This window comes from Stegostoma tigrinum, chromosome 10 (assembly GCF_030684315.1).
Source record: "Stegostoma tigrinum isolate sSteTig4 chromosome 10, sSteTig4.hap1, whole genome shotgun sequence".
In the NCBI taxonomy this organism is placed as follows: domain Eukaryota; kingdom Metazoa; phylum Chordata; class Chondrichthyes; order Orectolobiformes; family Stegostomatidae; genus Stegostoma; species Stegostoma tigrinum.
Window position 1 is genome coordinate 33,824,307 of NC_081363.1, and position 19,913 is coordinate 33,844,219.

A 19,913-nucleotide genomic window follows, 5' to 3' on the forward strand; every position below is an offset into this window, starting at 1 on the left:
TGCATTTGTAGTGGATATTGGTGACTAGCCTATCCCCTGAAATGGAAAGAGCGATGTCAAGGGGGAAAAGAGAGGTGTCAGAGATGAGCCAGGGGAAGATGAGAGCCAGGTGGAAATTGGAAATGAAATTGTTAAACTTTTCTAATTCTGGATAAGACAAAGAAGCAGCACAGATGATAGAACCAATATACTGGAGAACAAAGATGTGAGCGGGTGCTGGAATAGAACTTGAACTGGGTATGTTCCACATACCCCAAAAAGAAACAGGCATGAAGAAAGTGGGAGGAGTTGAAAATGAAGTTGCTCAGGGTGAGGATGACCGTGGCCAGGCAGAGGAGCGTGGTGGGTGGGACGGACGATTCAGCCCTTTTTCCAGGAAGCAGTGGAGAGTTCTGAGACCATCCTGATGGGGATGGACATGTAAAGACATTACACATAGACACTAAAAAAGAAGTGGCTGGAGCACGCAGAATGAAACTTCTGAAACTGACTAAAAGCATCAGAGGAATTTTGGATATAAACGGGAAAGGACTGGACAAGGGAGAAAAAGAAAAGTAGAAAAATACAAAATAGCTTTTGTTATATACTCAAGTTAAATGCTGTCTAAGATAGCAAATTTGATGATGGAGATTTACTCCTTTATAAAGTTCACTCTCTTCAGCACGTTGCACAATCCTCTATAGAACTATGTGCAGAACAAAACAAGAAAATTCTGCTGAGAACTGTCTGAACCGAACTGCTACTTCATAAGAACCAAAGAACTGCGGATGCTGTAAATCAGGAACAAAAACAAAGTTGCTGGAAAAGCTCAGCAGGTTTGGCAACTGTGTTCTGAGGAAGGGTCACTGGACCCGAAATGTTAACTCCTTTTTCTCCTCCACAGATGCTGCCAGACCTGCTGAGCTTTTCCAGCAACTTTGTTTTTGTTGCTACTTCATAAGCCAGATCTCTCTGCACCAGCAAAACATAAGTTCTCATATCTGTCACACCTGAACACAGTTCCAAAATGTTCTGCAATGAATACCAGTTGCAATGCTTTGTTCCCACTCTCCTACCTGCAGAAACATCACCAGAATGGAGTGCAACACCCATCTCTGTCCCTTAAATGCAGTAACTTAAAGGCAGGGCCACTGTAGATTGAAGAATTGTGGAACTGCGAAATGCAGCACAGTCAGGGAAATAGAACCAGAAAACACTGGAAGTACATTCTGGGTTTCACTGGAAAACAAATTCTCTTTTCAGATGTTAATAGAACTTCTGTGCCTTTCCTGAAAGCACTTAAGAATCCGAGCATTTGGGACTCTTTGGTGTGGTTTTCAAACTTGTATCAAAATAAAATATTTCCACGTCATTGGGGGGCTCAAACATCCACATTTGTCATAATTGCTTTACACTTACTTGATGCTATTAAAAAAATGCCTCTGATCTCTTCAACTGAAATAACTTAATTCTGGGTGTCCTCATGCTCATTACTTTCCATGACGCAAGTCTACTGCACTGCCTATAACTGGGAGCATTAATTAAATTCACCTCTGCTAAAATCATAAGCCATGTACAAGTTCTTGTTAACATTAATTTTATAGACGCTTATTTTGAACTTTGTCTATGATTTATCTTTAGTATTCTTTAACATGGATTAAATTGGTTACTTTCTGAATTTGTAATGAATACCTGATAATTACTTATTTTTGGAATCAAGATGAGTAACGTTTGAATCTGACTTACTAACTTTAGCACTCTACTTATTTCAAAAATTAATACTTTCAATATCAATAGAGATACTGAGCCTCTAATCACAATGGCCAAAGTTTTAAATTTTCTCCAGGTTGCAGAATACAGTTTTGTTTTAAGGTAAGTTAATGGCTCCACAGCAATCTGTAATTTCGACTGGACCCCAGAAACTTCCTTGTTCAAAATTTTGCTATTAAACCAACAGCTGCTAGTGGGCTTTGGCAAGTATTAAATGTCAAAGGAGGCAGTGCTGAGAAAGGCAATGAATAATTTAATAAAGACAGAAGTAACTGAAAAGTCTCAAAGTGCAAGTGATAATGATGCATTTTAGTTTTAACATTTTGACCCTGCGTGCCACAGGAATCTTAACTGACCTTTCATTTCTGAGCCACTGGCCACGAATAGGAGTACTTTCTTCAGCTCCTGTGAATGAATGATGATCATTCTGCCCTCTGTAAAAGTATCTGCTATGTTTTCTGATCAAACACTAAAATACATTTGTTGGTCATGTACAAACTAAAGCATAACACCAATAGTGCAAGAGGAGTACCTTTGACAACTACAATACACAGAAGGTGTGTATTTGTGGGATTTCTGTCCAATGGCTAGGTGAACTCCAATCTTGGGAGCAGATGCAATGAGCCGACTGCATTGATGATCAAAGAGTAATGAGGTATGAAAACTGAAAGACTGCAACAGAGTAAAGAGGTCGATGACTCAAAAAGTTGAAAGTTTGTTCTCTTTTACGATTTCCCTGGAGATCATCAGGTAACAGAGCGAGATCCCCTGAAGAGAATTCCAAAAGCAACCCAAACAGAAAAGATTTCAACAAATTTGAATGGCACCTGCACGAAACAAAGCACTGGAAAGATGTACTGAAATTGTTCAACAATCTTAAAACAAAGACAATGGTGCTACAGTGATAATGGGAACTGCAGATGCTGGAGAATCCGAGATAATAAAATGTGATGCTGGATGAACACAGCAGGCCCAGCAGCATCTCAGGAGCACAAAAGCTGACGTTTCGGGCCTAGACCCTTCATCAGAGAGGGGGATGGGGTGAGGGTTCTGGAATAAATAGGGGGAGAGGGGGAGGCGGACCGAAGATGGAGAGAAAAGAAGATAGGTGGAGAGGAGAGTATAGGTGGGGAGGTAGGGAGGGGATAGGTTAGTCCAGGGAAGACAGACAGGTCAAGGAGGTGGGATGAGGTTAGTAGGTAGGAGATGGAGGTGCGGCTTGGGATGGGAGGAAGGGATGGATGAGAGGAAGAACAGGTTAGGGAAGCAGAGACAGGTTGGGCTGGTTTTGGGATGCAGTGGGTGGAGGGGAAGAGCTGGGCTGGTTGTGTGGTGCAGTGGGGGGAGGGGATGCACTGGGCTGGTTTTGGGATGCGGTGGAGAAAGGGGAGATTTTGAAGCTGGTGAAGTCCACATTGATACCATTGGGCTGCAGGGTTCCCAAGCGGAATATGAGTTGCTGTTCCTGCAACCTTTGGGTGGCATCATTGTGGCACTGCAGGAGGCCCATGATGGACATGTCATCTAAAGAATGGGAGGGGGAGTGGAAATGGTTCGCGACTGGGAGGTGCAGTTGTTTATTGCGAACTGAGCGGAGGTGTTCTGCAAAGCGGTCCCCAAGCCTCCGCTTGGTTTCCCCAATGTAGAGGAAGCCACACCGGGTACAATGGATGCAGTTATACCACATTGGCAGATGTGCAGGTGAACCTCTGCTTAATGTGGAATGTCATCTTGGGGCCTGGGATAGGGGTGAGGGAGGAGGTGTGGGGGCAAGGGTAGCATCCCAAAACCAGCCCAGTTCGTCCCCTCCCTCCACTGCACCACACAACCAGCCCAGCTTTTCCCCTCCACCCACTGCATCCCAAAACCAGTCCAACTTGTCTCTGCCTCCCTAATCTGTTCTTCCTCTCACCCATCCCTTCCTCCCACCCCAAGCCGCACCTCCATCTCCTACCTACTAACCTCATCCCACTTCCTTGACCTGTCCGTCTTCCCTGGACTGACTTATCCCCTCCCTACCTCCCCACCTATACACTCCTCTCCACCTATCTTCTTTTCTCTCCATCTTCGGTCCGCCTCCCCCTCTCTCCCTATTTATTCCAGAACCCTCACCCCATCCCCCTCTCTGATGAAGGGTCTAGGCCTGAAACGTCAGCTTTTGTGCTTCTGAGATGCTGCTGGGCCTGCTGTGTTCATCCACCTCACATTTTATTACAATGGTACTGCAGTCTGCCATCGATGCACTGTGATTAAATTGTATGAGAATAGCATTTATTACAATGTCACAGGATTCAAGAGCTCTTTTGAATTCTGATGGTGCTGCAAAGTCCACTTTCCATCTCTAGCCTTTATCTGGCTTCTTCTCTCATATCGTCCCAAGTGCCCATTTGAAAATGATCCTCTGTCTAATCTAGCCAAATGCTACATTTACAGGCACTAGGCACACTATGAGCTGTGTGCTTACATTCTGATCTCAACCATCAGGAAGGCATTTGAAAATTTGTAAGCTTGGGCCTTCATTGCTGTTCACTTCATTCTTGTGTCATTGTCCTGATGAGTGCAAGCGAGAATTTGTTGACTTTTTGCCTACTTTTAGAAATGTTATTTTCATTCACTGCTAAAAAAGCATATGAAGCAGCATAAATCCTATGGAAAATTTTACACAAAGGCTTCTTATAAAGTCAGCATTTACAGACTAATCCTCTTCTCTTTCCGCCCAGATGTTCTGTTCTTTGCATGGAATCTCCCACCTCCAATTATTCACAAGTACTGCAGACATTTATCTCGCTTCCTTCTCTGAACAATGTCAACTGGAATGAAGAACAGGTAGTCCTGAGAGAAAAAAAGTTACAAAATGTCTTTTTGGACTTTCCTGAATTATTTTCTGAGTATTAATCATTTTCAACGGGAATCAAAGAAGGGATCAATCGGACTTAAAATGTAGAGATTGGGTGACAAGATTAAAAAGAGGGGACAATGCCAGAACAGAGATAAATGCGACAGGGAGTGCAAAAAATAGATGGGAGTGAATTTTGCTGGAGAGTAGAGTACAATGGAGCAACAAGGCGCTGATAAATATGGATGGGAAAATAGGAAGAAAGTAGTAGAAAATTCAGGACATGATTTGACAGTAAACAAGAATGTGGTGGGAATGAGGGGCATGAAGGTAAGAAGGGAGCTATTTACTAGAATTTGACCCAGGTCAGAAACATGAAATGGTTGCAGCACAGAAGGAAGTGCTGGTGTTGGTCAGTTTCATAACAGCTCTTTGTAAGACAAAACTAGCCAGTCCAAATCTTGCCGTTTCCCCGTCTATCTTCAAATTTTCTACTTATTAATGATTGTCCAATTCCCCTTTGAAAACCACAATTGAATCTGCCTCTACATACTCTCAGGAACTCCAGTTCAGAACTACTCACAGCATAAGTTGGAATTCTTCTTATCTCGCCTTTGGCTCCTTTGCTAAACAACTTTAAAACTGTATCCTTTCTTCTTAAGCTTCCTACCAATGGCAACAGTTTTGATCTACACTGTCCAGACCTCTCATGATTTTGATTACCTCGATTACATCTCCTTTCTAGGTATGTATTTTCAAAGGGGAACAAATGCAATTTCTCCTATTGTTCCATAGAACTGAAATCTGTCATACCTGGAAATATCTTTGCAAGTCATTTCTACATTCTCTCAAAACTCTTCACTTTATTTTCAAGTGTGGAGTCCAAAACTGGGCTCAATACCACCACCATGGACAAACTCATGATAATTTTTATGCCCTTGTAATCTGTGACGTCATTTATAAAGCCCAGGAATCTGTGTGCACTTTATGCTCATATAACCTCATGTTTCTTTGTCCCTGTCCCCGCTTTAGAAAACCCTTGACTTTGTAATGTCTTTCCTTATTCTTCCTCCCAAAATGTGTTATTTTAGATTACTCTGCAGGAAGTTTCAGCTGCCATATGTCTGCTCACTACACCAGCCTCTTGAATACTATCACCTTCCTCCTCATAGCTGACCATATTTCGACATCTTGTATCACACCCTTTAAGTTCCAAGAACGACGACAAGTGCACAGATTTAACCAGAAAGAAAAAAAACCTGGTAAATGTGACGGAATGAACAATTTTGATGACATTTAACCCTTTATCTAGGATGGAGGTTATGATGAAGAGCAGGAACAAGAAAAGACTAGAAAAGTAGCTTGAGACTGTTGAGGTGCTGAGTCTGAGTGGTGTCAGCGAAGGCAAAGAGAGACCGGAGAATCAAGAAGCAGTACAGGAGTAAGAGTGTTAGTGGTCCAGACTCAGGAAAATGCTCATTGAGCCAACAACAACTACCGAGCTGTTCTAAGCTCATTTTCCAGCTGTTTGGCCCATACCCTTGTATATCTTGTCATTGCAAGTGCACGTCTAAATACCTCTTAAATATTATGAGGGTTTCTGCCTCTACCACCCTTCCAGACATTGATTCCTGTCACTCTCTGGGCGAAATTAGATGCTCCTCAAATCTCCTTTAAACCTCCTGCTCCTTACCTTAAGTGGGGAGGCGATGGCCTAGCGATGTTATCACTGGACTGTTAATCCAGAGGCCCAGATAAATTTCTGCGGACCTGGGTTCGAGTCCCACCAAGGCAAATGGTGGAATTTAAGTTCAATAAATATCTGGAATTAAGAACCTAATGATGACCATGAATCCATTGTTGAGTGTCAGAAAAGCCCATCTGGTTAATGTCCTTCAGGGAAGGAAACTGCCATCCTGAACTGTCTGGCCTACATGTGACTCCAGACCCCCAACAATGTGGGTGACTCTTAATTGCCCTCTGGGTAATGCTGCCTGGCCATTGACGCCCTCATCCCATGAACAAATAAAGGAAAAAATAATCGATGCCACACAGTTACTGATCCCTTCTTCAAGGGAAAAAACTTCCCTCCTTAAACTCTACACCTCAGCTAATAAAAGCAAGAATCCCATATGCCCCCTTAGCCACAGGGAGATAACTGTCCTAACACCTTAACAGAATAAAATACATGCACACTAAGGTCCCTCTAGCCTTCAGTGCTTCTCAGGGTCCTACTGCTCACCATGTATCCCTTGACTTGTTTGTCTGGCCCAACTGCATCACCATACACTTACCCACACTTAGCAAAATAAAGGAGAAGCTGCAGAGCTCAGGAGCTGAGGAAAGCAGCTGTTATAGCTGAAATGAGTTAAAGAAAAGAAAAAAAATCAAAATAACATCCAAAACTAAAGCAAATGGAGTTAATTAATTAAAAAAGAAAATCAGATCGAAGTAAAAACAAAATGTCTAATGGAAGTGGGAAGGACACAGTACTTTGTTGTCAGTGAAATACGTAACTAGAGAGTGACAAAATAGATTGCATATAAACAGTTACAATGCAATGTTTCAATGTTAACTGCTCAGACAATATTAAATGTCGAAAATGTTAAGACAGCTCATCTGTGTAAAAACAATAACTAACTCGTTCAAGCACACGGTCCAAAACAACCATCGATATTTACAGAGAAATTTGAAATCCCTATTAGCTTCTGAAATAATGATCCTGTAGGCCGCTATAGTTTAAAGGAATATATAAGAATCATACAAAACAAACGCTACCAATCAAACATTACCTTAGTTTATCAACTTACAATACAGAAAAAAAAGCAAAATCACTTGTACTTTAAAACTGAAGTCTTCAAATGAACTTTTCTCTTTTAACTTTATTTTCCTCACACAAAGTCTTTGGCTACTTATCAGGCACTTGAAAGCACTTTCAGTTCCTGCAACTAAACTGTAATGCAACTGCACTCAGGAATTTATTTTGATTACGCTCAGATTTCATGCTCTTCTTTGAGTTATGAGATTTCTTCATGTCTACCCATCAGCCTCCAGTCAAATGACTCTTGACCAATTTTAAAGGACCTCACAATTGTAGAAGCTCCAGCTCAACTATGGACTTCATTCGGCTCCAAAGCTTGGTGACTGCACATTAGAATTGCTCTTGATTTTTAATTTCCTTGTTGCTTCTGGTCTGAAGTTGCTTTATCTCTCTCTCTCTTTCTCTACCTGTTCCAAAGCTGACTTGCTTTTTCTCAGATGAAAATTGCAATGCATTTCTTTCTCTCGCTCTTTCATGTCTCTTTCATGAATTGTATCCCTAAACTGATCTGGAGCTCCCACTTATATTACACTTGATGAGTCGTAATGTTAATACTTTAACTGTGTAAGACACAAATCTGGCTAACATTTATCTTTTTTGCTCTCACAACCCAGTGACCTGAAATGTAATGAAATAAACTGTAACTCCCAATATCTGCTGGTTCAATAAATTAAATCAAGAAACCTTCCTAACTCCACCGTCCATCTCCATGGCACTGTGGCAACTCTGAGGTGTTCCAAAAAGAAATGCAAATTAACTAAGACTTACCTTCTCACCATCCTTTTTGATTCTGGAACCTAGATAAATAATTTATATATCTGATGATCCCCAAATCGAGAGTTACTGTTTCTGCTAAGAAACACCTTTGATTACAAGTTGCTTTTAGTTGATTTTGATCTGGGAATCAGATAATTTAAATTGTTGTCAGATAATTTTAGACCCTCTGGTTCCACTGCAAGATTAGAGATCGGTCATCCATCATTAATTAATTACCTAGGGCTGTTTGAATTACTCATGGTGGAGGGTTATTTATCAGGTGTCTATATCAGGTACTTCCATTTGCCTTACAATTAACATATTAATCTTCAGTCTACAGATTATAGTCATAAACATAAAAGTTATGCCTTCAAAATGCATGAAATGCATCAGATATTCAAAACAAGTTGATGTCTTGTGCCACTGCACTGTACAGAGGGCTAAGACTAAGCATGATGAAAGTCTGTTAGACAGCTGTTAAGGTTGTTCAGATGTAATTCAGCTACTGTGCAAGGTCATAAATTCTTTTTTAAGAGATATTGTGGATTGAGAGGTAGTTTGAGGGCACCTGCGATGTGGCTATTTTTGTCAAACTATCCACACTGACTTGTATTAACCTACTAACCAACAAGAAGCCACATAACAAACCCTACAAATTAGCATCTTGCTTGAAAATTAGTGCCTTTATTCTATTTTAGCTGTTAGATATTTCGTTCTGCAAATTCAGGTTAATCTGAAATTGAGTTACAAAATGAAACACAGCAATTAAATAATGTCAAATATGATTAAGATAACACAAATAGCAAGCTTTAATGTTGTGTACCATGAATAATTCTGAACTGGACTAAAGTTGTGGCTTTTATGGATTCAAAGTAATGTATTTTTGGAATAAAGAATATCTATTAAACTGTACTGAAGCATTTCTCCAGAAAGTATAATCCTATAGCTCCATATTTCAATTCTCATAAAATAATATCAGCCTGAAACACTGAACACAGTTGTACCATGTACTTCAGGAATCCCAATAGTAGGACAAAAGGTGTTCAAAAACTGTGCTTGCATGCAGTAGGATTAGTTCAGTGATTTTACCAAAATTGGCCTTCAAATTGGCTGACTCAGAGCCCCATATCCATTTAGGCAAAAACTAGGGCCTCACATTATGATCGGCCTGTAAATATGAAAAAAGACTGAACTTCACACTGTACAAAATCAGTTAAGAGATAAAAGATGCAGGGAGACATGGCTCTCTGAAACAGAGATTTGTTCCTTGATATGACAGAACTATATTTATATGGCTGCATAATTATTACATGAAACAGTCCTGCTTAGATATTAAACACAACCAGAAAGCTTTGATTTACTCCTATACTCCATTCGTGAAGTGCCGTACACAGGCTTTTGGGTTCCTGTGACACACACTGATTATCTACAGCCAAATCTGTCCTTTGACTATAACAGTCACATGTAGAAGCTTTGCTCAATAACTAAATCTTCTCTGGGGGGATTTATCAAGACAATATTAAATGTAAAGCACAGATACTCTTTTCAACTTTAAAAAAAAGTATACATTGATTTTCTAGGAGATAATAAATCTTGAAAAACGCTACTTTCCTTTGCACCACATAGATATACATATTATTAAAATGTATGCATTGTAGTTTTTACTTTTACTTCACTTGTGAACTTATTAAGGAAGGGTGTAAGTTGCAGCCCAAGGTTGCGGGAGCAGGAACAAGCTGCAAGGCCGTGAAAGCAGGCAGTCTGGGCTGGCAGCACGAGCGAAGAAAACCCTGAGGTGGGCAAAATGAAGCCCTTGTGAGGATTGCAAATCCAGCAAGACTTGGTGTTTATGGACTGTGGTGGTGAACTATTAGCTGTGTTTCTTTGTCTTTCTACCTTTTTAGTAAGTAGGTCTGTCATTTTTAATTTTTTAAACTTTATTTTCTGTATTTTTCAGCTTTGTACCAAGTTTCTGTACCTAGGTACCTTGTACCCAAGATGGCGCTTTAAATGGTGATAAGCAAACATTTGCTGTACTCATGACAGTTCATGTGACAATAAATCTAAATCAGTTCAATGCAATTCAATTCAATGTAAATATGTCAGAAATTATTCAGAGAAGGTGTACTAGACTGGAATATCTGGAATGGGAAGGTTGTATTATGGGGAAAAGTTAGACACCCTTGGCTTATATTTCTCCTTATTTCTCCTCCTATATAACTTCTCCTTCGATAGCTCAGCTGGTAGATTGGAGGGCTGCAGAGTTCACCAAGACATCCTTAGGTCATTGGTTTGATTCCGGCTTGAAGGAGACTACTTTTGCAAGCAGCAAGATGGCTCTGTGGTTAGCACTGCTGTCTCGCAGTGCCAGTGATCTGGGTTCAATTCCAGCCTCGGGTAACTGTCTGTATGGAGTTTGCACGTTCTCCCTGTGTCTGTGTGGGTTTCCTCCAGATGCTCTGATTTCCTCCCACAGTCCAAGGATGTGTAGGGCAGTTAGATTGGCCATGCTAATTTGCCCATAAGTACTCAGGGATGTTAAGGTTAGATGTGTTGACATGGGAAATGCAGGGATAGGGGAATTGATCTGGGTGGGATGCTCTTCGGAGGTGTAGTGTGGACTTGTTGAGCCAAATGGCCTGTTTCCACACTGTAGGGATTCTGTGATTTGCTGGAGTTTAGAATTGTAAGAATTGACTTGATTGAAATACATACGTTTCTGTCAGGAATTTACCAGATGGATGTGGAGAGGAAGTACCCTTTTATGGAAGAATTTAGAACTAGTGGTTGCCTTTTAAAAGCAAAGGTTGCCCATTTAAAACAGAGATTAGGTAAGTGTGTTCTTCTCAAAGGGTCATGGGTCATTGGAATTCTCTTCCTGAAAATGCAGCGGAAGCTACATATATTTGAATATAGTTAAGGCAGAGGTGAATAGGTTCCTGGTGAGCAAGGAGATGGAAGCTTATCAGGGCACATTGGATGCCTTCAAGGCAGAGATCGGGACGTTGGATGCCTTCAAGGCAGAGATCGACAAATTCTTGATCTCAGAAGGAATCAAGGGCTACGGGGAGAGTGCAGGGAAGTGGAGTTGAAATGCCCATCAGCCATGATTTAAATGGCAGAGTGGACTTGATGGGTCGAATGGCCTTACTTCCACTCCTATGTCTTATGGTCTTATGGTAGGCAGGAATGCAGGGATGATGTTATAATTATTATTGAATAATGGTGTAGAATTGAGGAGCAAAATGGCCTACTCTGCTCCTTTCCAGTATGTTAGTAAGCATTGAGTTGAATAAGTATTATTAAGGAGTGCCATCAAAAAATTTGTTTTGGGTTTATTTCAGTCATTATTTTAGAGATGCCTGTTAAAAAAAAACAAGAGGCTTTTTGGAAATGAGAGAAAAAGCAGCATCAATGACTGAAAGTTGAAAGGAGGAACATCATACTCAAGAGTAATCCAATCCCATGGCAACCACAAGCATTCACCTCCTATATTTGGATAGATGCCATAGAGGTGAAAGTGACTACTACACCTGAGAATGTTACTAAGCCTAAAATTCATCTGAAGAAAATAAATGCACAAAGTCCAATGATCTTGGTCTCTGTGGCAGCTTGCCCAAGGAGGAGATGTTATCCTGGATGAAGATATGTTCCCAATGTTGTCACCATTTTAATGACCCTTTTGAGAATTCAATGCAGTCATTCAGAAACCAAGTTAAATTTTATTCAACAAAAGTTTCTTAAAGTTCCCCTCCAAGCCAATCATCATCCTGATTTGAAAATATATCACAGTTCCTTCACTGACGCTGGGCCAAAATCCTGGAATTTTCTCCCTACTGGCATTGTGGGTCAGCCCACAGCAGATGGACAGCAATGGTTCAAGATGCAGCTCACCACCACATTCTCAAAGGCATGCAAAGATAGGCAATAAACGCTGACTGGCCAGCAATGTCCACATCACACAAATGAGTTTTTTTTAAAAGTTAACAATGGAAAATGCAATCAGGCTGCAGAATATGCTCTGCAACAATTGATCATATTCATTGTTTTATCTGAAAACTCTTCTCACCCTCATTGACTGCACTGGCTAATGATGGGTTTAAGGACTGGTGAAACTCTGTTGAAGGCCATTCAGTGAGCAGGCCGTAGCCATCAGAAAATTTAATGACCCCAAGGAAATTGTCCATGGGAATGCCTGAGTCTCATCCATAAAAGAGATGGTGTGGAGAATAGTGCGTGACTGAGTGTGGGGTGTTATTATAAGCATAAAACAGATCTGGAGGTATTCTGGCCCCTTTCGTTTAGTCACAGGAGGCAAGTGTGTACATAATTAAGAACAGCGTGGTTGAATTATCCTTTGGATGACAGAGGGTGGTAAGGCTGTTGTCAATACCATAGACCTTGCAAAGCTTCTGTGGGATCTTGCTCTTGAAGTTGCACTTCTATTCAACATTAGTCCGTCACGGAATTCCAAAACAGCCATATCAATTACACACCGTCAGTCTGGCTATAGTTGAGGCCTGTTGGTTACCAGTGGGAACGGAAACTTTTTAGCTTATTATTTGGGAACATCATCAGTCAGTTTGCTGTCCAAAAATTATGAAACACATGTTGTAAATTTTACGCAGCCTGTATTGCTGTTTCCATTTGGTAAATACTAATCTTTGTCATTGATCTTCTGTTGCTATAGATTAAAGGTTTGGAATGTACGCTAATTAAGAAATCATTAAGTATTTTCATTTGAAAGTATTTCCTATTTCAAATCGGTTTATTGCAAGATATATGTTTGAAATAGATATTTTCTGCTGTTCATTTGCCTATGTGAAAATGTAGAGTTTTGATATTTCCATTTTCATTGTTCTTCCTGTTTGAATAAATTAATTTTTGGCCTCTCAAGCCTGACATATCTTAACCAAATTAAAAATAAAAGTTTAGGCGTGAGAAGGTTTGAAGAAAAACCTTTCCAACGAGACCATTGTAGTTGTGCAGGGCTGCCATTTTTACTTGTATTGCCTCCAATATCCATGCTCCTCTCTGCCCATCCTGCTGCAAAGAGACTAATTGGGCCTTAACAAAGCAAGAACCCTGCCAGCCCCACAGCTAATTCACACCACAATCTGTCTCCTGTACACTGCTAAGTAACTTTGTCCATTGTCGAGGAGGTGGCCCAGTGATATTTCTAGATGATTAACCCAGAGAACCAAGTAATGTTCTTGAGATCCAGGTTTGAATGCTGCCACGGCAAATAGTGGAATTTGAAATCAATAAATTTCTGGAATTAGGAGTCTAACGATGACTATGAAACCATAATTGATTGTTGGCAAAACCCATCTGATTCATTAATGACCTTTAGGGAAAGTAAACTGCCTTTATCTGGTCTGGCCTACGTGCAACTCCAGACCAACAGCAATATAGTTGACACTTAATTGCCCTCTGAACAATTAGGGATGGGTAATAAATGCTGGCCTAACCATCAATGCCCACATCCAATGAAGGAATAAAAAGAAAAGGATTGTATCAGGGAGCCTCACGCCACCCCCAATCCAACCTGGCTACTTCCACTTTTCTGTCCCTGGTAGCTGGTAACATTCAGCCTATTTAATCCTGATTCCCTTCCTGCACATATTGCCAAGTACTTCCAGCATTTTCTGTTTAGTTTTCAGATTTCCAGCTTCCGCAACAATCTGGCCCAATGGACCAAGAGAGAGCCTGAGTGATTTTCTGGCTGTAAACAGGACCCTAATTCATTTGGAACACTGTGCTGATTATCAATGTTTCCATACCAACCTGAGAGTTCCAGCTTCCTGTTCTCCAAGAGGTCAGAGCACTTTGCTAAATTGCATCTGATGCAAGACAGATTGCCTTTATGTAAATGGGAGAATGTTGACATTCTGTCACAAGTGTCACCACTGCAGAGTGGATCTGAGATCTTCAATGGTTCTGCTCGGGGCAACCTACTGTGTGTCAAAACCTTGCAGCTTATCACAGACCGCAGCTAAAAAAAATTGACTTGAAATGTGAAAAGTTCTTAGAGTATAATGTGGCCTAGTCAAGCTCTGTTCAATCTGTCATCAGCAACGATCTAAGATTTTAAACAAATTGCCATGTGGTGAATGAGCCTTTGTTTTGAAAAGGCTAGTCACAGAGACGTAGAGTCATACAGCATGGAAACAGACGGTCTAACTCATCCATGTCAACCAAGTTTCCCAAACTAAACTGGTCTTACTTTCTGGGATTTGGCCCATATCCCTCTAAACCTTTCCTATTCATGTACCTGTCCAAATGACTTTTAAATGTTATAACTGTACCTGTATCTATCATTTCCTCTGGCATTTTCATTCCACACACAAACTACTCTCTGTGTGAAAAAGTTGCCACTCAGGTCCCACTTAAATTTTTCCCCTCTCACCTTAAAAATATGCCCCCTAGTTTTGAATTCCCCTACTTTAGGGGAAAGACCTTTGCTATTTACCTTATCTATGCCTCTCATGGTTTCATAAACCTTTGTAAGGTCATCTCCCAACCTCCTACGCTCCAGTGAAAAATATTCCAGCATATCTAGCCTCTCCTATAATTCAAAGCCTCCCAATTCTGGAAACATCCTGATAAATCTTTTCTGAACTCTCCCCAATTTAACCTTTCTACAGGAGGGTGAACAAAGCTGCGTATAGTACTTCAGAGATAACAACGTGTAGAGCCAGATGAACACAGCAGGCCTAGCAGCAGCAAAGGAGCAGGAAGGCTAACATTTCTTGCCTTGACCCTTACCCTCATCTATAGTACTCCAGAAGTAGCCTCACCATTGTCCCATACAACATCAGTATAGCATCCCAATTCCTGTACTCAACAATCTGAGCAATGAAAGCAAGTGTGCTAAATGCCTTCTTAACCACCTATCTAGCTGTGATAAGCTTTCATAGAACCATGTACATGAACCCTCAGGTGTCTCTGTTCGACAACATTACTCAGGGCCCTACCATCAGAAGGTTATGCCCTGACCTTGTTTGTTTTACCAAAATGCAATATCTCACATTTATAAAAATTAAACTCTATTTGCCACTGCTCAGTTCATTTACCCAAATGATCAAGATCCCTTTGTAACCTTGGATGACCTCCTTCCCTGTCGAATATGACACCAATTTTGGTATCATCCGCAAACTTAACAAACATGCCTCCTAAGGTCTCATCCAAACTATTTACATAAATGGCAAAGAAAAATGGACCCATCACCGATCCCTGCAGAGCATCATTGGTCACCGGCCTCTAGTCTGACAACCAACACTCTACCACCACATTCTGTCTCCTACCACCAAGCCAATTTTCATATCTAATTGGCAAGCACTCCTTGAATCCCATGAGGTCTAACTTTATTAATTCGTCTACCATACAGAACCTTGTTAAAGGCTTTACTAAAGCCCATATAGACAATGTCTACCATGCTACCCTCATCATGCGTTTTGGTTATATCCTCAAAAAACTCAATAAGTTTTATGAGACATAATTTCCCATGCATAAAGCCATGCTGATTATCCCTAATCAGACCTTGCCTCTCCAAATGCATATAAATCCCCTCTCTCAGAATCCCCTCCCACAACTCACCCTTCACTGATGTCAGGCTCACAGGTCATTACAGCATTTTTTAAATAAAAGTACAACACTGGCCACCCTCCAGCAACTCACCCGTGGCTGTAAATCAGACAAATATCTCTGCTAGGGACCTGGCAATTTCTTTCTTAACTTCCCAAAAGGTCCTGGGATACACTTGACCATGTTCCTGAGATTTATTCACCTTTATGTTTCTTTTTAAGACCTCCAGGACTTTTCTTCTGTAATATGAACTGTTTCACAGTTATCAATATTTATTTCCCCAAGTCCCCTATCCTCCACTTCTTTCTCCACAGTAAAAACTGACATGAAATATGCATTTAATATGCCTCCCATCTCCTGTGGTTCCACCCATAGAGTGCCTCATTGATCCTTAAGGGGCCCTATTTTCTACCTAGTTGTTCTTATGCTCTTAATATACTTGTAGAATATCTTTGGATTATCCTTAATCTTATCTGTCAAGGCTATCTCATATCGCCTGTCAACCCTCCTGGTTTCCCATTTAAGAATGTCCCCACTCTCCTCATACTCTTCAAGAGTTTCATTTAATCCCAGTTGTCTGTACCTAATATATGACTCCTTCTTATTCTTGACCAGAGCCTCAATATATTTACTAATCCATTGTTCCCTACTCTTATCAACTTTGCCCTTCAGTCTAACAGGAACATAACACTGCTGAACTCTTGTTATCTCATTTTTGAAAGCTTCCCACTTGCCAGTCATTCCTTTATCTGTGAAGAGACTACTCCAATCGACCTTTGGAAGTTCCTATCTCATACTGTCAAAATTGGCCTTCCTCTAATTTAGAACTTAACTTTTAGACAAGGCCTATCCTTTTCCATAATTATGGGGCCAGTGATCATAATTCTGTTAGTTTTAAAATATTATGAAAAAGGATAGTCCTGATAAAAACGTTGAAGTTCTAAATGGGAATAAGGCTAATTTTGACAGTATGAGGCAAGAACTTTCAAAAGTTGATTGGGAGAGGCTATTTCCAGGTAAAGGGACAGTTGGAAATTGGGAAGCCTTCAAAAATGGGATAATGAGAGTCCAGAGGAAGTATGTTCCTGTGGGCGCAAAGGACAAGGCTGACAGGTGTAGGCAATGCTGGGTGACTAGAGAAATTGAGGCTCTGGTCAAAAAAAAAGAAAATAGCACGTATAGAAAGCTATGATAGAGTGAGGCTGGATGAACACAGCAGGCCAAGCAGCATCTCAGGAGCACATGCTGCTTGGCCTGCTGTGTTCATCCAGCCTCACATTTTATTATCTTGGAATCTCCAGCATCTGCAGTTCCCATTATCTATGATAGAGTGAATCGCTCGAAGAGCATAAGGTCGGCAGAAGTATACTCGAGAAGGAAACCATGAGGGCAAAAAGGGGTCATGAGATAATTTTGGCAAATAGGGTTAAGGAGAACCCAAAGAGATTCAACAAGTACATTAAGGGCAAAAGAATAACGAGGGAGAGAACAGGCCACTTAAAGATCAACAAAGCTGTTTTTGTGTGGAACAGTAGGAGATTGGTGAGATGTTAAATGAATACTTCGCATCAGCATTTACAGTGAAAAAGAAATGTGGAAGCTAGAGAACATGGAGAAATAAACAGTGATATCTTGAAAAGTGTCCATATTACGTAGGAGGGCATGCTGGATGTCTTAAAATGCATATAGATGGATACATTCCTGAGACCTGATCAGGCACATCCTCGAACTTTGTAGGAAGCTAGCAAAGTAATTGCTGGGCCCTCTTGCTGAGATATTTGTATCATTGATAGCCACAATTGAAGGGCCATAAGACCGGAGAGTGGCTAATGTGGAAACATTATTTAAGAAAGATGGTAAGGGTCCTGAGGAATAGAGACTGAGGGGTGCAGGTTCATAGTTCCTTGAAGGTGGAGGTGCAGGTAGACAGGGTAATGAAGAAGGCATTTGGTACACTTGCCTTTATTGGCCAGTGCATTGAGTACTGGAGTTGAGATGTCATGACGTGCTGTATATGATATTGGCCAGGCTACTTTTGGAATACTGTGTTCAATTCTGGCCTCCATGCTATAGAAAAATGTTAAATCTGAAAGAGTGCAGAAAAGATTTACAAGGATGTTGCCAGTGTTGGAGGGTTTGAGCAATAGGGAGAGGCTGTATAGGCTGGATTTTCTTTTTTTATTTTCCAGTAGTGTCGGAGGCCGTGGAGTGACCTTATAGAGGCCTGTAAAATGAGGGGCATGGATAGGATGAACAGCCAAGGTATTTTTCCCTCGGTAGGGGAGTCCAAAACTAGAGGGCATAGGTTTAAGGTGAGAGGGGGAAGATTTAAATGTGATCTAAGGGGCAGGATTTTCATGCAGAGAATGGTATGTATATGGAATGAGCTGCCAGAGGAAGTGGTGGAGGCTGGTACATTTGCAACATTTAAAAGGCATCTGCTGGGGTACATGAAAAGGAAGGGTTTAGAGGGATATGGGTTAAATGCTGGCAAGTGGGGCTCAATTAATTTAGGACATCTGGTCAGCATATAGTTGGTATGAAGCATCTGTTTCCAGGCTGTACAATGCTATAACTCTAATAGAATTATGATCAATGGTCACAAAGTGATTCCCCGCTAACATCTCAGTCACTTGTCCTGCCTTACATCCCAAGAGAAGGTCAAGTTTTGCTCCTTCTCTTTTAGGTAGCTCTACATATTGATAAAGAAAATTTTCTCGAACACATTTAACAAATTTCTCAGCATCCAAGCCCGTAACACCATGGTAGTCCCAGCCTATGTTTGCAAAATTAAAATCCTTTACTATTACAATGCTATTATTCTGATATATATATGAGATCTTTCTGCATACTTCTACATCAATTTTCCTCTCACCATCAGGGGGTTATAGGATGATCTCATCAAGGTGATCATCACTTTTTTATTTCTGACTTCTACTCATATAGCTTCACTGGATGATCCCTCAGAAATATCCTTTCGAAGTGCAGCAGTATTGTTTTCCTTTATCAAAAATACCACGCCCCCTCCACTCTTGCCTCACTTTTTATCCTTCCTAAGTCATTTAAACCTCAGAACATTGAGCTGACAGTCCTCTCCATCTCAGCCAAGTTTCTGTAATAGCTGTGATGTTCCAGTCCTGTGCTCCCATATATTCTCTGAGTTTATCTTTCTTACCTGTATGGCCCCTTACATTAAAATAAATTAAATTTAATTCCTCAGCATTACTTAATTGTTCTTGCCTGCCTTTTCTAATTAACTTGCTCTTTTTAAATTTTGAACTATCCTCGTTCGCCTTTTCCCAGCCCTCTCCTTACTAATTTGCTGGCTCCCAAATAGCACTGACAAATTTTCCTGCCAGGATGTTGGTACCTTTCCAGTTTAGGTGAAATCTGTGCCTTTTGAAAAGGTCTTTTCTGCCTCAGAAGAGACCCCAGTGATCCAAAAATCTGAATATTTGCCTCCTGCACCACCTCCTCTGCCAATTTTTGATACCTGTTCTGCCTTTTTATGCCGGCTGTCAGAGGGTCTGATATCGTTGGCCAGATATCAATATTTGTACCTGTACTCTGCTTCCTCTCTGTTATGTATCCTTTTCCAGTCCCATCTGAATTTGCTTCCATCCTTTGGTCACCACCATGGACCATTTTCCTCTATTCCTTCCATCACTCCTTCCTCTGTCTTGTTTTTCAATCTCTTTCCCCCAATTTCTTATTCTCTGTCCCTCATTTCATTCCTTTACCCATTCTTTCTCAAATCTTCTCTACATGCCTCAAATCCATCCCTCCAGGTTTCCCCATTTCTACCATTTCTGGACATTTTCTTCTGATCCCAAAAACTTCTAATTCTTCTCCTCAAGCCTATCGACCACTAATTCTCCTCCTTTGGTTCAGTATGGTATTCCCTTCCCTATTTTTCCCTCCTTCTCTGCTTCCTCAATCCACTCTCTTGTCAGCTTACCTGTATCACTCTACTCTCACATTAACCTCCATCCTAGTCATATCCCAATAATAGCAGTTCTATCTCAGCCTTGACTCAAATAATAGCCCTCTTTAATCTGAAAACTTCATTGTCCTAGCTCTCTAGGTCCAACCCCAGAGAGATTGACAAATTATACATTATGCTATGACATTACATGCTGCTTTCCAAATTTTGCATACACAATG

At 40.8% G+C, this 19,913-nt stretch overlaps 1 protein-coding gene across 2 annotated transcripts in view; it reads right to left on the reverse strand.

Moving 5' to 3' along the window:
• Nucleotides 1–19,913, reverse strand: part of mdga2a (MAM domain containing glycosylphosphatidylinositol anchor 2a) — an 871,663-nt gene that overhangs the window by 41,929 nt on the left and 809,821 nt on the right. The gene's annotated exons all lie outside the window — the stretch shown is intronic.